The following is a 21,035-nucleotide window of genomic DNA, read 5'->3' as shown; positions in this document are numbered from 1 at the left end:
AAAATCGTGAAAAGTCTGAAAACATTTATCTTTGTAGTTTATGCGCTTATGTGCGCACTGTACAACTATGTATTTTGACAAATAGAGGCAAGCTACCACAGAGCTCCGTCCTTTCAGCCAATCCTGTATCGGTCTTTATTGATTGACGACAAAGTTGACCAATAGATCGCTGTAAGATAAGCGCGTCAATACTGTGCACCAATCGCTGCGAGCGCGGGGCGGGGTTTAGCTCCTCACTTTTGACACCACAGCTCCCCTATCAGAAAAGCGGATTGTCAAAGCCGTTAACCAGCGCTGCTCCAATCTGATGGACAGGGAGGTGGGCACGTTGGTATTCGACGAGTTTTTAATTGTTTTACGAAAAAAGACCGAGAAAATCAGATATAACATCGCGAAAGCATGACCAGCATCTCGTACGTTAGAGACACACGGATGTAAGATGTTGTTTATGTAAAGCTTGAGTCAGTCTCATCATCTCTTGGAAAGAAGAATCAGCGGATTTCAGTGCTAGCGCGAGCAGGCTAACTACGAGGAAAAGCGCAGCTGCTCTAAAAAAAAAGGTAAGAAGGGCCGATTTCTGTTTGAAAAACGTAAAATCACCAACGTTTCATTAGACTGAGAGCCAGCTTTCACTTTTAACACACACTCAGCTGTCTTATCAGATGTACTTTACCTCTTAGGACATTAACAGACTTTATGGGCAGTTATGTTGATCTGCATTATTTTGAAGCAAACATGAGTGCGTTCAGTGGCTGTCGCAAAATCTAATGAGCTGTCTACCTAGACAACATATTTGGGCACTATTTGCGTCAAGATGCATGTGTAATATCCACCGTAACAAACGTACCCGACCAGATGAAGCTCAAGTCTGCATGCAAAGGCCACTGTGTGACTTTTTGTGGAGTGTTTAGAGTTTTGGGAGGTAACATCAATCTTTGGGAGGGAGACCAAGTTTCAAACCTGTAATTCGGTGGAAATATCAGCCATAGTATGAAAATCTGTGCTGTTAGGCTGGGGTTAAAGCCCACTTAATTGTTTTTCGATTAAATAAGGTACCGGATTCAGCCCAAGTTAAACTCAATCGACAGCATTTGTGGCATAATGTTGATTACCATAAAAATATTTTTGATTCGTCCCTCGTTCATTTAAAAAAAGGGCAAGGATCGTAGTCTCAGTAATGCACTTTAAATGAAAGAGAATGGGGCCAGACCATAAACGTTAAAATACACACTGTTTCTAAAGTATAGCCACAAGACATAAACATTGTATGTGTTAACATGATGTTAGTGTGATGAAATTGCTTACTGGAATTACAGAGTTTACTGGCGTTACACAATTATGACAACAAAGTTGTAACATTGGATATAACTTTACACAGTTAAGGTTAGTAAGTGATATTATCACACTAAAATCAACATGTACTGTATATTGCACATGTCTTGTGGCTATACTTTTGAACCAGTGTGTATTTTACGGTTTATGTAGTGGCCCAGTTGTGAGTTCCTTTCTGTAACCACGATTTTGGCTTTTTTATTTTTAAATAAACAAGAGACTAGTTTATTTTTTTTTTGTGGTAATCAACATTATGCCTCAAACCCTGTCGATTGAATTTAACATATTTTGAACCCAGAACAATCTCTAGTACAGGATCTAATCTCCTCTTGACTGAAATCATTAAATCATCATACAATGTCTTGATAATTCGCCTTTTCACGTATTTATTTCCCTCAGTGGAAAAGCAAGGGATTGTAGTTAAATAACCCTGAAACTGTCAGTGATTTATTAATCTGCAGACATTGCTTTGTGTTAACCCAGACACCTCTTATTTCCACTATCTAATAAGATCTGCCATTTGAAAGGTTCACAGTTGTTTATTGTGTGTTCTATGCAAACATGTGCATGAGTCATGAATGACGCTAACAACTCAAGCTGTGTCCCAAAATCTCAGCATTTGGTAAGTGTGAGAGCAGCATGTTCAGCAGTATGCAGAGAAGAGTTCACACTCCTGATCTGAGCTTGTAACTGTGGGCTTTGAGAGAAGTGTGAACTCTTCTTCATACCTGAGAAATGTGGTTTGGGGGAAACAGAAGCGAGGGATTATAGCATTAATGATGAATTCTGGAACTTTCCTCCCTGCAGGTGGGTTTAACTCCAAAATCTGACCTAGTGATGCACAGATATAGACATTTTGGCAGATGCAGATTATATTTGTTATGGCTGGCAGCTGATGTGATGGCCGATATTGTGAATCTTTACTATCAATTTTATATTATTAAAGAAAAAAAGCATTGTTCAAATCAACAATCTTTACAGGGTTGAAATCAGATTGGCTAGGCTACTGTTTAATACGTTGGTTACCTAGCATAGAAAAAAAGCGCACTGTTTGAATTGGGGGAAAAAGACTTGATATTATATGCTTCTGATTTCAGCCAAATCAGACAGATGCTGATAATTAAAAAAAATTGTCAATATTGTCACTGATATGTCTTGCCTCCTTAAAGGGATAGCTCACCCAAAAAGTAAAATTCTCTCATCATTTACTCATCCTCATGCCATCCCAGATGTGTATGCAGGGCTCCGGACTATAAAAATTACTTAGGAGCCAATGGCTCCTAAACTGAAACATTAAGGAGCCAAATTACAGAATTGCTCAATTACAGATTGCTGTTCAGAAACTTGATAGAAAGCAGAAGAAAAGGAAGACAGCATTACATTCCCTTGCACTGTCTATAACAGATTGTATTTAGTTTTGCACTACGTATGTATGTGTATGTATGCATGCACGTATGTATGTATGTATATTAGGGATGTGCCAGACTAGTCGACTAAACGGTTCTGATGCTGCTAGTCGACACTGGAAGTACTAGTCGGTTAATATTTCCCCCCATTAAACTGATAATCATTTTTACACATTTACGTTTGGCTTTATATTTTTACAGAGGCTGCACTTAAATTACTGTCATATTAATGTTATATATTTTAAATAGAATTAATAATACAAATATTATTTAAAAAAGAGGATATCTGGAGCAGATACAGAGTTTAATTTCACCTCAGGCTGCGCGTGTTTCTTCCCTCTCTCTCGCGGCGCGTGCAGGAAAATGTCCTCTCGCTAGACAAGTAAACTGAGCAAAGTAGCTATAGAAGTCACTTCGGTGGTGCGGGAATCGGCTTTCCAAATGTTTGAAAGTCCCTAAGGATGTTTTCACACTTGAGTCTTCTTTACATCTGTGCATGCTTGTACGTTATTTTTCCACTGAGCGGGCTTTTTCAAGCGCAGGATAGCCGCCTCAGGTGAGTCAAGTCCCGTCTTTCACCGGACCATGTCGAAGTGTTAATTTTGCTCATCAAAAAATGTATGCTTTTGAGTAAGTAGCCTAGAAAATAACTGTTTTAGACTAGGTATGCCATTTTTTTTAATCTACTGATTAAGAAGACTATTTTCAAGGAGGTGCCAACTGCTTAACGTGTTAAACTATCTTTTTTTCTGTGTGCACGTCATGTTTAGAATACATTAGGTTTATTGTAGGCTACATCACAGGCCTATTTTTCAATCCTATAGCTACTTTATTTTACATCGTAACTGTTATTGGTTGACGTTCTTTACCGAACAGCTGTCATATTAGATCAATGGTTAATGCACGACTGCACGTCGTGAAATACGCACAACTTTTCAGCACATTTTTTTCTCTCTCATAGATTTGGATTAGTCTACCTGTTAATTATTTTCAACAATATCCTGACTGTTTTAATATGTTAAGTAACTTTTACGTGGTGACTTCAGTTTAGAACAGGCTATTGGGGTTGCTCTATTGGTCCTGCACTATTCATTCAAGTGTTTTCAATAAATATTCCTGTGTTCACTAACGTTGATTCAGTGAATGCGTGTCATGTTCTATATTTAATGTACAATTATCAAAATTCAAGGCGAGCATGTCGCAGATAAATGCCCCTTTTCAGTAGAATTTAGCATCGGATTTGGAATAGATTAAGTATTTTAAATGAGTCGCATAAAAACATTTTTTTTTACTGTTTTCTGAAGGTTGGTTTCTCTTTAGACTAGTCGACTAGTCGGTTACAAAACTTCCGTTTAAACGACAGTCAAATTAGTCGTAGCGCACATCCCTAATGTATATATGTGTGTGTAGGTGTGTGTGTGTGTGTGTGTATATATATATATATATATATATAAGGTTTAATAACAGTATATATAGTTGAGAAGATAAGTTTGCGTTCCCTTTTGTCTCATAAATGTTCACACCCCTTTCATAATTTTTACAAATATAACAGATAAACGTTTTTTTTTATTTAGTACTGCTCTTCAGAATCTACATTACAGATATTTACATAAAGTGTAGTATACATATAGTAGTGTGTTGTCTTCTTGAGCATCAGTGAATGTTTGCACCTTGTCTAATAGTTGTGAACATGTCCCTCAGTTGTCCTAAGTGTCGAAAGCTTGATTTTATATATACTGTATATACAGGTCTATATATATATATATATATATATATATATATATATATATATATATATACACACACACACACACACACACACACTCTGGCGGCCAAAAGTTTGGAATAATGTACAGATTATGCTGTTTCGGAAGGAAATTGCCCCCTCGTGCCGCCCTGGGCAACTGCCCATGTAGCCCATGCCTAAATCCGCCACTGGACATTATATCAAACACAGTTGAAAGCTGTTTGGTTTGTTAAATTAAGCTTAACATTGTCTTAGTGCTTGTTTTTGAGTTGCCACAGTATGCAGTAGACTGGCATGTCTTAAGGTCAACATTAGGTCAAAAATGGCAAAAAAGAAACAGCTTTCTCTAGAAACTCATCAGTCAATCATTGTTTTGAGGAATGAAGTCTATACAGTGCTTGAAATTGCCAAAAAAACAAAACAAAAACAAATAAATAAAAAAACAAAAACAAAAAACCCCCCCGAAGATTTCAGACAAAGATGTACACTGCAGTCTTAAAGACAAAGGACAACTGGTTCTAACAAGGACAGAAAGAGATGTGGAAGGCCAGATGTACAACTAAACAAGAGGATAAGTACATCAGAGTCTCTAGTTTGAGAAATAGACGCCTCACATGTCCTCAGCTGACAGCTTCATTGAATTCTACCTGCTCAACACCAGTTTCATTTACAACAGTAAAGAGAAGACTCAGGAGTGCAGGCCTTATGGGAAGAATTGCAAAGACAAAGCCACTTTTGAAACAGAAAACAAAAGGTTAGAGTGGGCAAAGAAACACAGACATTAGACAACAGATAATTGGAAAAGAGTGTTATGGATCTTAACCCCATTGAGCTTTTGTGGGATCAGCTAGGCTGTAAGGTGCGTGAGAAGTGCCCAACAAGACAGCCACATCTATGGCAAGTGCTACAGGAAGTGTGGGGTGAAATGTCACCTGAGTATCTGGACAAACTGACAGCTAGAATGCCAAGGATCTGCAAAACTGTCATTGCTGCATGTGGAGGATTTTTTGATGAGAATCTTTGAAGTAGTTTAAGAAGTTGTGAAAATATTTTCAAATTGTATTAGTAATTTTTCATGTTATTAATGTCTTGACTATACATTGTGATCAGCTGAATGCCACTTTGGTGAATAAAAGTACCAATTTCTTTCCATAAGAGCAAAAACTGTACATTATTCCAAACTTTTGGCTGTGTGTGTGTGTGTGTGTGTGTATGTGTGTATAATTATATATAATTTTTTTTTTTACTGTTTTAAATTATTGCTTTATTCTTTCTTTACTGTTACCGGATGGCCCAGACACAGAGACTACAAGAGTGCAAATTGAATGAAATCCCAGATGCAGTTTATTGTGCTACTCCAATCCCAATCAATAATAACCAGAAGAAAAAAGTGATACATAATACGGGACTTCTAATTATAAAGAAGCCCGAAATACACTAGGGACTCTTATTTTGAAAATATCTGCACTCCCAGTTGTGAGCTCACTGATGGCTGATTCGCTGAGAAAGGTTAGCAGTTTGAATCAGATATCCAGAGCTCCTGAGTTCAAACCCTCAGTTCTTTTCAGCTGATTCATGAAAAAAACCTGGTTCAAAAGAGTCATTTGTTCACAACTCCCACGCGCTGGGTTTGTTGTTGTGTGCGGTGCAGCAAGCTCGTCGTCATCACAACATAGCTGAAAAGCGGCGCGAGACACACTGGTGCTCTCAAGATATATTCAAGATATATTCAATAACTGGCATGATGATATCTGATGAAACTGCATATGAACACAGACAACACGACTGTCGCCAATGGCGACTAGATTTTAAATTATTGTTGCAATCAATTATTTTTGGGCACATTTGCAACCATTTTAGTCGCAGTCTGGGGCCCTGGTATGACTTTCTTTCTTCTGTAGAACACAAATTAAGATTTTTAGAAGAATATTTCAGCTCTCTAGGTCCTTACAATGCAAGTGAATTGTGGCCAACTCTGAAGGTCCAAATATCTCATAAAGGCATCATAAAAGTAATCCACTGGAGGGTTTAATCAATGTCTTCTGAAGCGACCCTATCGGTTTTGGATGAGAGCAGAACAGACCAAAATGTAATTCCTTTTTCACTAAAAATCTTGATAGCAGTCTACTTGGCGATTGTGATTTCAAGCTCGATTACACATCCTATAGCGCCATCTAGCGCTGCGCAATCATGAAAGGAGTCATATTTTGGTCATTTGTGTGGACCAACAGAGCTGAAATATTCTTATAAAAATATTAATTTGTGTTCTTCAGAAGAAAAAAAAAAGTCATACACATCTGGGATTGTATGAGGGTGAGTAAATAATAAGAAAATGTAAATTTTTGGGCGAACTATCCCTTTAAGGTTGAAACATGCCAGGGATTTTCAGACGTTTTGATGCCAAAGTGATATTGTGCATTGTTGCTTTTTCAAAATATGTCAGACTACAGTTCATAACACAACGCAAGTACATGTTGCATTCTCAATGTTGTTGCAAGGGCATCGATAGCCTACATTAGTGTGAACCATACGCTTCCTCTATGAGTTTAATTTTTTTTAAGTCAGCTACTATCATGGTGGAGCAACAGTTCAAAGAGGATATTGCTGAGCAAGTAAGTTAGTGGAGGCCCACGCTATTCTCCGCAGCATCCACGCACAACTCATCACGCGCCCCACCGAGAGCAAGAACCACACACTATAGCGACCACGAGGAGATTACCCCATGTGACTCTACCCTCCCTAGCAACCTGGCCAATTTGGTTGCTTAGGAGACCTGGCTGATGTCACTCAGAACGTCCTAGATTTGAACTCGCAACTCCAGGGGTGGTAGTCAGCGTCAATACTCGCTGAGCTACCCAGGCCCCCCACGTTCGTCTTCTTTAACAACTGGCAGTATCAGAGACCTGCTTGAATATGTCATGAATTCTTTCCTATTAAATGTTTCAGAAGTGTCCTGATGACAATACTATGCTCTTTGCATAGTATTTGCAAGTAAATTGTCCCATTTAAGATGTGTTCTTAGTAATTGCCTCTACTGGAACTAATGCCCCTTGGTAATAAGTCCCACATAAATGAAAGAGGTATACAGAGCAATAATCCCATGGGATCGTTTTGTCATTTAGGATGGAGGGGAGAGGGATGAATTAGTTTGACTTTGTGTCTAATCATGCATTCTAATTTAAAAATTTGCCTGAGGTTCCAGTGTTTTTACACCTTCTTGAACAGTGAACACTCTTCTTATTTAAATGCATTATTCAAGACGTGATCACAACAGAGGCTGTTGCTCAGATGCCATTAAGAACACAATATAGTTTACAATATATGTGCATTGCATCTTATTCTGTCTCTCGTTAACTTTTAGCCTACTTGTTTGATGACATTTTGTGAAATATTTTCTACACTTTCTTTTCTGTTTGTTTTTTTTCTTGAGAATCTCATTTCATAAAACTATAAAAGAAATATTCAAACAGTGAGGGCTTTTGATTTTTGTCTTTTGTCTGGTGATGACTTGTATGAGTGGGGCCGGTCAGTCTGGTGTAGGTGGCAAACTAATGTACATGTGGGCATTTTGGAATTCAGGCCGTACAGAGCTGGTTTTTACCACAGATAAAGAGGTCTTTTTTGTGTCGTCTCTTTTTCTTCTTCTCCAAAACTGATGAAATAGTCTGACATAGTTTTACCCATGACCACTTGTGCCCTTTTAGGGGTAACGTAATTGCACATTTGCACAGTGAACTGAGAGAGTCATGTATCCGACGGTCCTTTTGAGCATGGTGGATGACTATCATTTCCATATGTTCCCTACGCCTACTTTGCTGAGAGTTATTTTTTTGTTGTGACAGGCCATATCTGTTGTCAACTGGCTCTCTGTGATTGCCAAGAAAATTAACGCTACATTCTTCTAGATTAAAGACTTTGAAATATTATGAATGTATTACATAATGGTATTCTAAAATGTTTAATCTATTTGGTGGTAAAAAAAAAGGGGCAAATCCCAGTAATTCCAAGCAGATTAATGAAGGGTTAAGGAGAGATCGACATCTGTGCACATGATCTTTACCATGTGAGATCTGTGTAAATTTCTGTGCATCTGGATATATTTTGCATGCACGTGTATGAGTGTGTTAATCTGATAGTTCAGATGTTTAATGTTGATGAGTGCTGGGATAACTGGCTGTCATCATTTGTCTGCTTCACATGTGCTCTCTGTCACTCATGCTTTCTGACATGAAGAACTTATCATGAAACTGTCTGTCTCTCAGACTTGATTCTGTCACTTCTTTATGGCAGAAAGACTGTCAGGATGTTTTAAAATTGGATGGTCTGTGTGAAGCAGTGTTTCGTACAGAGTTATTTTGTAGTGCCCACACACCAAATTGAGCTATTTATGAGGAAATAAAAAAATGCTATTTTGGTTTTAAATATTCATTAAATTAAAAATTTTATATGTAAGAATATTATTTATTACAAAACTGTTATTACAATAAATATGCAACCGTTAGTTCCGGTCCTCGAATCTGATTGGGTGAGACTCGTTCCACGAGTACTGATGTCACACATGATCAGCAATTGGACACTTCACTGTTTGTGTCACTCCGCTTGTGTTCGTGCTGTTCTAAACAAAAGTGTAAGAAGTTCCTTGCACAAATGTGTTTTTTTTTTTTTTTTTTGTGACAGTCCTTAATTTTTCCCCCCAAAAAATTTATTTACTTGTTCTTTAAACTGTAGTATAAAAGCAATATCACCCTCGCAATCTGGCTGTGTGGCCCTAAATCAGCACGGCTGTGATTACCTGCGGCCTCATGCCTGTGGCCGAATCCCAGCCGTGCTGATATCGAGCCACAGCACTCATGCTTGTTTAATATTACTTCAGTAACACTTATCACATGAACAACCTGTCAGTTATAATGATAAGCTAATAACTGATGATATACTTAAGTCTCATGAACCTGCACATACAAAACAGCTTTTGGTTTATTTTGAATTGAACATGACTTGTGGTTCAGTAACATCTAATTGATTCTGTGAGTAAAGGTAATATTATACTTGATTTTCACATTCTGTTCAGGATGTAAACTAACAACTCTAGCTGCTATAACTATATAGCTATTGCTGCTATATAGTTTATTTTGTCATGACCCTGTAGATGCAGTGGGGTGAATAGCAGTGCTGGACACACTGCTGTGTATGCTGATGTTTGCAGTAGGTTCTGTAATCTGGTGGCTGCTGGTGTAGAGGATTGCAGATAGGGAAACTCTTATCAGTGCAATATGGGGAACAATGAACAGAGTGCATTATTAATGCTTAGGCTGCGGGTTCTGTCTCACCCTGACCAATCATCTTCCTCTCTACCCAGAGCCCAACAAGTGGCTTTTCCCCCATAAATCATCACTTAGCCCTTTTCCACCGAAATTGTGATTGTTCTCGTGCTGAGTCTGTGCTCCGCTGGTTCACGACCGGGGCAGTCTAGAGCCTATTGTGAACCGGCCACGCTTTTCCACTGACCTGAGAGCGAACGGTGTCGTAACGGGTTACTGTCTACGTGGTAGTTTCACGTGACTACCTCAAACATAAACAAACATGGCGTGTCACAGTGTGATTGTATAAAGCTTTTACTCTTGTTTTTGATGTCATATTTAAACTAGGAATGCACCGATCGATTGGCCGCTGATCATAATCGGCCGATCTTCATCTTAAATCCGTGATTGGCGATTGACCGATCGTGTCTAGATTTAGGACCGATCTTTTTTGCAGCACACAAGGAATCACACATACACTGCTCTTATGAATGAGCGCTTTCTTAGCCCTTGAAGCATGACAGAGTGGCCTTTGGAGGGTGAATTGTTGGCAATTCTAAGCATTCATGAATTTAAGACATGATGTAATTCACATGAATATGCCATTTTGTTTTTAAAAATGTGTAAGAATTAAGCCCGGTGCACACAGTTTTGGCCACGATTCTGCTGTCTGAGACAAATTTCGGGAATCCTAAAGGATTTCTGTCATCGTAAGGCAAAATTGGCAGTATTACAACGTTCAGTGTGACATGTTCACCGACGTCCGATTTATACTTATACTATGTTCTGGCAGTGTCAGAAATTTAGCATCGCAGCCGTATAGTGTGACTGCAATTACGACGGCCAGATGAGATGGTCTGCTCCCCTCTCACACCCCAACTCACTTGGAAAGAAACCTGCTCCGCATCTGCACCACCATAGCAACATCTGTGCCCAGTTATCACTCTATTCAAGCTGTTTCAATGTTTTTTTCTTTCTTTTCATTTTATATAAAAAGTTTTAATAAATAAATAAGCAGAAAATACTTCGAGAAAAGTATAACACTTTAGCAATATGAAAGCATTATTCCCAAAATAAATAAATACAGAGCTTACAAAATGAAAATAAATGATTGCGTTTTCTTTACACGTTTTTTCTTTACATTTATCATGCATTTTCTTTACAACTTTAATTACTATTTTAATTTTAATAAATTTACTTTAAATGTCTGTAAACTTCTTTAGTTAAGATTTAAATGTCTGTAAACTTCTTTAGTTAAGATTCACACCACTCCAATTTTATATGTAAAAAAGTTTGAACAATTTATATTGGTAAGTATTTATGGGATGTTTTAATCCAAATCAGCAGATACAATTATAGAAATCTATGTCATGTTTGTGCATCATCCATAGGGAATTTGCAAGTGCGATATATTATTAGCCTATATGAATTTTCAAAATTTTGCGTGGCCTATAGCTTACTAATCTAAAAGAGGGGAAAGACGTACTATAACCCACCATTTTTGTTTTCCCCAATGTGAACGGAGAAGTTTGTCATTTTTCGTTTTATTTCCACAATGAATCTTTGCTTGTGGTAGCTAATTATTACTGTAGGCTACCTCCCGCACATGCGTTCATTCTCAATATCTAATTTTTTGTATTTGTGATCAGGCTGTCTTATTATAGGCCTATTTGACAAAATCCATACTTTCTTTTTATATATTAGCCTATGCTCGTGATGGAGTGGTATTGGATCAACGGAAATGCTGATGTCCTGACTTACAGAAAAAAAAATGGTCCTCCGGGCAAATCTTGCTGCTTCACTTCTATTCCGCAACGCTCCCGTAACATGAGTCACGTTCACTGATCTTGATGATTGGGACCACAGTCGGTTACAATGTGTATCGTACAGTCTGACATAATGTCGCACAGTGTGCCATGGCGATATCAATGCGTTCATATCATACAGCCTGACAAGCAACAATCTTAAAGGACTGGAAAAATTCTATAGTGTTCTATACGTGTATGAATATTAAGTTGCCCTTTTTCTAGAGTCATTATGGTAGTAATTCCAACTCGCTGCACAGTGAGCAGGAAGAGGATAAAGAGGCTGCTAATGGTTATAAAAACGAATTAAACAACAAATAAACATGCAAATACAAATCTGAGTACACGTGCTGTAACGTGAGTCGTGACAATCAGACATTGTGTGGAGCGATAGAGACTGTTTGAGCCTTCATGAGCACTTTCAGCTTCACTCCCTTTAACATGAGCGCTTTCTGTGTCAATCAGACACACGGCTCTTTAGGTGCTCTCTATATCAGTCACTCATCCCAGTGCTATTCTGTGAGGATCCCAATATAAAACAGATTAATGTTGGTCACAATACCACTAATAACAGATATAACTGTTTAACCTTCAATAATGGCACCATGTCTTCACGCATTTGCTTAGTAATTAGTGATTTGTGTTACAACAAGACACCAAAGACAGTAAACAAATCATAGATATTAATGATTTCTCACTGGAGCAGTTTTAGAGCTTGTAATGGATATGTCTTATTTTTGAAAGTATCTCTGCTGTGTGTGATGCTCTCATGGTTTTTGGTTGCCAATATATCACAATGACCTTTAGATATTGACAACAGAACTATACATAACTGTTTTCAATACAAATACACTGCCGTTCAAAAGTTTGGGGTCACTGGACTGAAATTATTCTCATGATCTTAAAAAATCTTTTGATCTGAATGCGTATGCTTAAATGTTTGAAATTAGTTTTGTAGACAAAAATATAATTGTGCCAACATATTAATTTATTTCATTATAAAACTAAAATTTAATTAAAAAAAAAAAAGTTTTTGAAATTGATGACTTGGACCAAATAATTAAGAAAAGCAGCTAATAAGTGCCGAACGTAGATGGGAACTGCTTAAATACTGTTTAAAAAGCATCCCAGGGTGATACCTCAAGAAGTTGGTTGAGAAAATGTCAAGAGTACATTTCTGAAAATTCGAATGCAAAGGGTGACTACTTTGAATATGCTAAAATATTACATCGTTTTTATATATTTTTGATTTTTTTTTAGAAACAACATAATTCCCATAGTTCCATTTCTGTTCTTCCATAGTTTTAATGACTTTACTATTATCCTTAAGTGTGAAAAATAATAAAGAATGAGTAAGTGACCAGTAGAGTAAATGTTAGCAATTCACAATTAATGTAATTTTGGTAACATTTAATAAAAAGGTTTAATTTCTTTAACATTAGTAAATGCGTTAGGTATCATGAACAAACAATGAACAATATATTTTTTTTACAGCATTTATTAAAGCTACATATGTAACTTTTTTTTTTTTTTTGTTAAAGTGCAACAAAAATCCATCTTCCAAATCATGCCTTACCCAAATAAAACCCAAATCAACATTGGTTTGGCTTTTCAGAGGTGGCGACAACTGAAAGGATTTAAAAGTGACCCAGAGATGGCTTTTTTCTTACTCTACAGGTAAGATATTTTATTGACATGGTTTATGTGTAATTGTGTAATCACACACACACGTCTGTAATTTATATAAATAAATCCTTTAGTCCTAGGCTTGCCAAGGACATGTGAGTCTTGAAATGATGTTGACCACATATATTAGTTACTACCGTGGTCTGTTTGGCCAGAATATCCTGAAGTTATAAAAACTTTACAACGTGTGACCTTATCAGACTATCAATCATTATGTCTAATGTTTACAAACGTTGCCTTACTTTTGTAACGTCATTTATTTCAAAACATCAATGTTTCCAATAAGTCAAAACAACAGCATAAGATATGGCACTTACCTGCTCAGATGACAGGTTTTCAGATATCAGTCTTTTCCTTTCTTTCGTTATTCATTTGTCCACTCACTCTGATAAGATGTCCTGTATCCATGTGTAGACTGGTGCCTCGAACCACATTCAGAGGAGCAGAGCCAAAGCACAATTTACGTCATTACCAAAACAATGTTCTTCCACAAGACGCATGTAGTTTTATTTTTTTAACTGCTAGAGGGCCAAAAGTTACATAGTGTAGCTTTAATCATAACGTTAGTTAATAAAAATACAATTGTTCATTGTTAGTTCATGTTAGTTCATAGTGCATTAATGTTAACCAATACAACTTTTGATTTAAAAAAAAATGTATTAGTATATGTTGTAACGAACATTAAGTTCATTAGTTCATGTTAACTAATGTTGTTAAATAATGTTAACAAATGGAACCTTTTTGTAAAGTGTTACCGTAATTTTAATGTGTGGGGCATAAACATATAACTGCAGCATATAACTTGCAAAAGTGTGGCAAAGGGAACGGTATCGGCCGATCTTAGTGTTAAAAACAACAGAGATCGGTATCGGCCTCAGATTTCCTGATCAGTGCATCACTAATGTAAACATATGGATTAATGCAATCCATTGTTATTACATTGTCTCAACAAGATTAGCCGTGAACTTTCAAACTTAGTGTGTAGCTGGTCAAAAATCCCCTTACAGAACAAAACAGTGCACAAAATAAGATGATGACAGTGTAAGAAAAGCTAACAAAGTTTGCAAATATAACGACATACTGAGATCAGCTGCAAAGGACACCAGCGATTCACTGTTTATCATGAGTGTTACTGGCTGAATTCAATGCCCCGATTAGTTAGCAGGCTGGTCGGTGTCTGAGTCCAAAACATCATTGCTCCATCCACTGTTGCTTTTGCTTATGTCCTTCTTATGGTCCCTGTACTCTCTTTAGTGTTTTTCTGTTTGTTTATGATTTGGTCAGTTGTCCGATTGAAGGCAGCGTGCAGTATCTCGTGCATTCTTGTAGAGTACATTTGTCCTTTGTGATCACTTTTGATGTCTGATAATTTTGTGGGTTTTTTACTGTTGTAATAGAGTGAAGAATTATTCCTTGCTGCAGACAGTAGCTACTGTTGTTGTTGTTTGGGAAAACTTTACCATGGTGACGAAACATTATCACGCCCTCCGTCCCCTGACATATTTGGTTCCTGCGTAGTGACAAGCAAGCTTTAGGGGCTGGTGCGGAACCAGGTTTTCGTCCCTGGAATGGCCTCTTCTGCGGTGGAAATGCACAGAACAGTTCAAGAATTCGCACCGGCCCAGGAACCTGCACCCGAAAAATGTTCTATGGAAAGGGGCTAACTGTGGCTCAGGATCTGAACTCTTGCATGCTTGCATGATCTCTCAACCACTGCTGCTTTCTCTCGTAGATAAATGATTAAGCAATAGTTCACCCACAAAATGAAAATTGTCATCATTAAGACATGCAGGACTGTTTTCTTAATTGGAACACAAAAGGAGTTGTTAGGCAGGGTGTTAGCCTCATCATTCATTCTCATTGTATGTAAAAGGGCACAATAAAAGTGAATGGTGACTGAGGCTAACATTCTGCTTAAAATCTCTTTTTGTGTTTCATGGAAGAAAGCTGGGTATTGATGCTGATTGTTAGATTCTGATTCACAAGATCACGATTCGATTTCATTTAGATTCCGATTCATATGGGTAAATAATTCAGTTAGTCCATTTTGCTTACATATGGAAAAAAAAATTATCTTCGCTAATGCTGTTAGGGACCTTCTAACTAGGTACAATTCAAAAATATAAATTTTACAAATTTGAAGTTTATAATTAGTTTTTCATCATTTTAGTATTCATTTTACTTTTTAGCTTTTTAAAAATGTACAGGTACTGTTGCTTTAAGAATAGCGGCAGTTCAGTGAGCGTCTCGCAGAAGTGATTTTGTTGGGCACAAATTAACAAGAGTAGAGTTGAGAGGATCCTTTACCGCATCAATGCTATGCATTGATTAGAATTAAATGTTTATTGTAGGGCTGGGCGATATGTAAAAAATAATTTTAGCGATAATTGCCTTAAAAAATATTGCGATGTCCGATTACATCGTCAACCCCAGTGCCGAGGATCGGTGACATTTTTTTGCTTTATTGAGTTTGCTTAATAATTTAATTTATTTATTGAAATACGAAAAGCATAAACAAAAGTCATTTCTAAATTCAAATTGCACTTTAAACTAAATGAAAAAAGCAATAAAAAGTGATCAAAAAACTTATTTAAGCACCACCTCACCAAATCCAGTTATTTACTGTTTCCAGTGGCTCCATTTGCCATCACGCAAGCATCCGTCAATGACAAAAGGTGGATAATTATTAATAGTTAACAGATTAAGAACTAAAGACAATTATAAATGTAAAGACAATAATAATCAAAATAAATAAGCCTAATAAATTCCCTTGTGTTCCCAAAATAATGCTGCCAAATGTGTGTTATCAAATTTGTGTTTGTATTGCATTTTAATTATACAGTTAATGCTGCCTAAAGAAAATAAAACAAAATTTTTGGTTCAAGGTGAACGTGTCTTGTATTACTTTGATTTAATCACTTTCGTCTTTGTTTCTTTAATACAAAGATATATATATATATTACTGAACCTGCAGAATTGCGTTCACAATGCAAGCCAACTGCATGGAAATAAAGCGAACTAAACTCGCAGCACCTCCCAAGATGTTCTGAGATAATTTGCGGCATTCTCATAGACAACATTATTATTGCAAACAGTTTTCAGACAAGTGAAACCTCTTTACACTGCTTGTTCCACATGACAGGCTCGTGCTGCACGCCTCTGAACAAACAGCGAATAAGACACAAGCATTGACGGCTTTTCTTTTGTCTGTTCTGAAAAATATAATAAAGTGTGTTTCTTCAAGCACATGTCTTTGTGACTAACAGCATTTCTTGTCGTGTCACTCCGAGTCGTCTTACAGGTCACCCGCCTCCTGCGGGTAGATGAGCAAAATTACCCGCGCATGAAATACATTTGGACGAGGAGCTTGCGAACTGGATTTAGCCTCGTCGTGGGTGCTAATTTCACACTCTGGCCACTGTTTAATATATTTGGCGACTTCCCAGATCCATGGTTTTGCCATTTCCCGATATTGTCAGTCATCGTCTGTTCGCAATTGGCATTGGGAACTTTGTAAGACATTGTCGATATCTGATTAAATCGTCCTATTGCCCAGCCCTAGTTTATTGTTTGTTGTTTTTGATGAACAGCTGTAAAGATAAGAGGATATTAAAGGAGACATTATTAAATGACAAATGGATTGTGTGGATCTCATCTTTGGACACATTACACGGAATGAGTGATGTGAGCGATTTACTGGCATTGTAAAGAGTTGTCGCATAGAGTAAAGTATCGATCTACGAATCAGTATCGAGATTGTTCAAATAAAGATTGCGATGCAACAGAATATCAATATTTTTTTTTGCCCAGCCCTAGTCATCAATTATAATTTTTTTTAGGGTGAACTATCCCTTCAAGACAAGGTCAAGGGATTACTGTAACTCCTCTCAGCATATGAGAGAGAAGGAAAAGGAAATTTACAGAGGACAGATAGGCTAATAGCAGAAAGGAAATTTTCTCTCACAAATGTAGTCTGCAGCTGTGACAAACCCATAATCTCTGTCATTGTAGATGATTTTTGTTTGTATTTTGCATTTGTTATTCCTAAAAGATGTAAAAGTCCCTGGGTTAAAGAAAGTAGCTGTAATACAGTTGAGAAATCAAAAGTTTAATCTTGGTTGGAGAGAGTTACAGGATCGAAGGTCAGAGCGATGACCTAGTTGGCCACTTTATTTCATTTACCAGATTGGCCGTAGCGAACAGTGTTGTATTTGCATGTGTGTCTGAACGTTGGTCATACAATTTAACCTATTTTCTTATCAGCTCTTATGTGAAGCATGAGTTTAGTGTTTTATGTTCTTTTGTACTCTTTTGCAATGTCGATAAAATTGTGTTTTGATGTGTGAGGACATTTCTATCACCTGTCTATTGATGAAAGGTGCAATTAGAGAATTAAACAGCTCTGAATGTACTAATGTACTCCAGTGGATGTTTTCTTATGTAATATTTTTTCCCTGATGAGGTGGGAATGCCGAACATTTGATTTGTGGCATAGTATGAGGAAAATGTACCCACACGGATGGAACTATGGCACAGTCTTAAGCACACATTCGATTTGCACTTTGTGGTGCTCATGTGAATGATGCTGGATCGAGTCTGGCCTGCAATGTGCCCTGATCCTGTTCCACCTCTCTCGCTAAAAATGGTTACTTTCTACTTTTTCTGTCTAATTAAAGAGGCAATTAAGCTAATAAAAAAAATAGTAAAAACTGTTCCCACCCCAGCTCACTGCATTGGGAAATAAAGAAAATGCCTATAATTAACCTCTCTGAAATCATGCGTTCACTCAAATTTTTACGTCTTACTCATTCAAACACTTCCTGATCTGTCACCTCTTTGGACAGTTAGGCCTGTTTTGATTTGCTTGTGAGACAGCGCTCTTCCCCATTCCTGTGCATGTATGGACGGGAGTTCAACAGGGAGATTTCACCTCCAGGCAATGATCTGCTGTCCAGATCAGTCAGCGGGACTCTTTGCATTCCTCACACTTCTTTACACTTACCTGTAGCTACAACTGTAGCAAGAGCTTATAAGAATGATCGGATTGCCTCTAAAGGGACCATAGTCTACACATTTGTTGTATTTTATGTATTATTTGAACTTGCAATGTTTGTTCCTGTATCTTGCATCGTAATTTAGTTTTACAAGACCATTTTCCACCTTTTTCTTCAGGCCTGTTTTTTGCTAATGGACCTTTTAAGACTTCTGTATGTAAATGACCCGTTATTACTGGCTAATCTCCACGCATTCTCTCTTGATATGGACCTTTTAATATTCTTTGTCATTTACAAGCACCATGTTCCAGAATATTGTGGTTGTCTGTTTGTGTGAGCCTGATCTAGTACTCAAATGAAAAGCTTAGGGGCCCCAGAGTGATCAAACAGTGTGGACTTTTTCTGTCAGTACACTCTGTGTTCTCGGTGTTAGGCCAGGGACTGTGCTGTGTGTGTGCATTTTGTATTCTTTAATTTAGCTCAGCTCTGGACAGCCGCTCTTTCCTCTGTTACTGCTTGGCTTTGGGCTCTGGCCCTTGGCCTTGCCAAAGAAAACAAGCCCCTCCTTGTCCTGGGAAAGTAGCTCTGTGTATCTGTGTGTTCTATTGGGTTTATCCATCAAAAAGACAGCGTCTCAATATCGTCAAAGAAAATGATGTATCCGCTGAGAGACTTGTGAATGCTCGTGTGTAAGTATATATAGGGCTCTCAGATGTGAAGTGCTGTCAAAATGTGAATGTATACAAGATGATGACAGCCGACAGCAGTGTGTATGTGTTTGTGTGAGAGAGACTGTTTTGAAGGTGAATGTCTAGTTCTTTTTTTGTGGCTGTTTCAGTGTAACAGGAAGTTAGAAGAACTGTTTGCATCTCATGTGTGACTTAAGAAGAGGAAGACTGGTTGTGAATTTGTGTCATTGCACTCTGCTGGCAGGCGTTACTGCAGCCTGCCTCCCTTACTGTTCATCTGTGTGTGTCTGTGAGAAGTTTCCACAAGCTGGGTTCTCACTGGGGTTGGGCAATATCACTGTAAAAAAAAAAAAAGTGGTAATTTTTAGCTTTTTTTGAAATTCTGTATATCATAACTAAGGATGTGCACGAGTAATCGAGTACACGGTCTGCATAGCTGCTCGTATTAAAAACACTACTTGAATGTCGCAAATTCATTTTCTTTCCGGATTTCTCTGTCACGGTTGTCTCAGGGAAGAATGACCCAGTTGCAGAGATGAGGCAAAATATGAGTTTTATTTAGCCATGGACAAAATACAAATAAAACCTTTCTTGATGTAGACAAAGGTAAACTGAAAACAGAACTAGTAAAATACTAGAACCGACCGAAGCTTAAATAGCAAACTGACAGACTCAGGGAACCTACCGATACACAAACAAACACACAGAATGATTCAGCACAGGACAAGAGACAAAGGGAGCTGATATAGGGAGAGGTAATTGGGGGAGCAGGTGCTGCGAATGATTGTCTGATTGGAGTAACTATCGTTGCAAAGGCAACTGGAGCCGGCCAACTCGACGCGGCACCTGCAAGACGTGAGAGCTTGAGAGGCAAGGCAAACACAAGAAAAACATGCAGACGAGACAAACAGATAGTCAGGGGAGGCACAGTCAGGCCAGCCAGACTGTGACCTTCCCTGCTGTGAGCACCACTGAATTACACTGTTTTCCCTCTGAATCGCTCACTAAATCTCGCTGTTACAATTGACTCCAGTGGGGGGCACCATGGATATGTGTTATTGAGGTGTTGGATGAGAGAAGACGTGTAATGGCGTCTGTGCTTTAAAGCAAAGCCAAGTTATATTACAAGGCAATACTTGTCATGCAAACCAACAGATGAGGATCTGTTTTAATGGTGGAAAAATGCAAAGCGAACTCAAAAGCTTTTCAGACCAGTATGTGTTTATATGTGTGTGAAATCTTTTAATACATGCAGAGCACATTTTATAAAAATCCAACAAGGTGTGTGTAAAGTTATGAAACAAAAGGGGGATGCAAACCTATGAACGCAACTGTGTTTACTCTGAAATGACTGAAAAAAAAAAAAAAAAAAATCATGCAGAGGAAACATCATTTCAGCTGAACAGGCAATGTATCCAAGTAGATTCAAAATGCTTAATGCAAGAAGTTGAACAAATCAGTTTAAAAATAATCAAGGCATCCCCTAAATAAACTTAAGAATATTTTTTTGTTTATATGTATCAATATAACAATACATAGATTGCATATATTTTTACAAAAACATTTTTGAGTGATGATGCAAATGATTTGTTGAATAAGAATTATGAATCGATTCATTGAAACATTTTGAATTTATTCACAGAAATGAATCAAACTTGTCAGTTTATATTTCAGTTGCAATGTCCATTTTGCTGACATATAAAATAAATGTTAATGCTGTTATTATTATAAATGGGACCATCTAACTTGGTACATGATGAAATTATTAATTTTACAAATTTTACTTCACTAGTTTTTCATCATTTTGGTCACAATTTAGCATTTTAAAAATGCACAAATCTATGTATTCTTTCAATAAATATTGTCTTAATATAATATATGATGTCTTAATATGATAATATAATATGATGTCTTAATCAGGATTTGAAATTAACTTTTTGGCTCATCGGCCACTGTGGTCACTAGCCACTCAGCATTTTTACTATCCCCCACCTCGCAAAAAGTGATAAAGGTAAGTGAAGACTGTAACTGTATGCATTTCTTTGAACATTTTATTTAAACAATTAAATGACTTCAGCA

General features: G+C 37.4%; 1 protein-coding gene across 2 annotated transcripts in view; it reads left to right on the top strand.

Moving 5' to 3' along the window:
- Positions 1-288: 288 nt before the first annotated feature.
- Positions 289-21,035, top strand: part of LOC127416514 (protein furry homolog-like) — a 209,248-nt gene continuing 188,501 nt past the window's right edge. The window contains exons 1-2 of one of the 2 annotated variants that reach the window (XM_051655930.1): positions 289-560; positions 13,129-13,264. The gene's annotated coding sequence lies outside the window, so the exon portion shown is untranslated. The remainder of the gene's footprint in view (positions 561-13,128; positions 13,265-21,035) is intronic. The other variant, XM_051655929.1, reaches the window with a different exon arrangement.

The sequence above is a fragment of the Myxocyprinus asiaticus genome, chromosome 25, assembly GCF_019703515.2.
Source record: "Myxocyprinus asiaticus isolate MX2 ecotype Aquarium Trade chromosome 25, UBuf_Myxa_2, whole genome shotgun sequence".
NCBI lineage: Eukaryota > Metazoa > Chordata > Actinopteri > Cypriniformes > Catostomidae > Myxocyprinus > Myxocyprinus asiaticus.
Note: the sequence above shows the minus strand (reverse complement) of the source record. Positions and strands in the feature narration are given on the sequence as shown.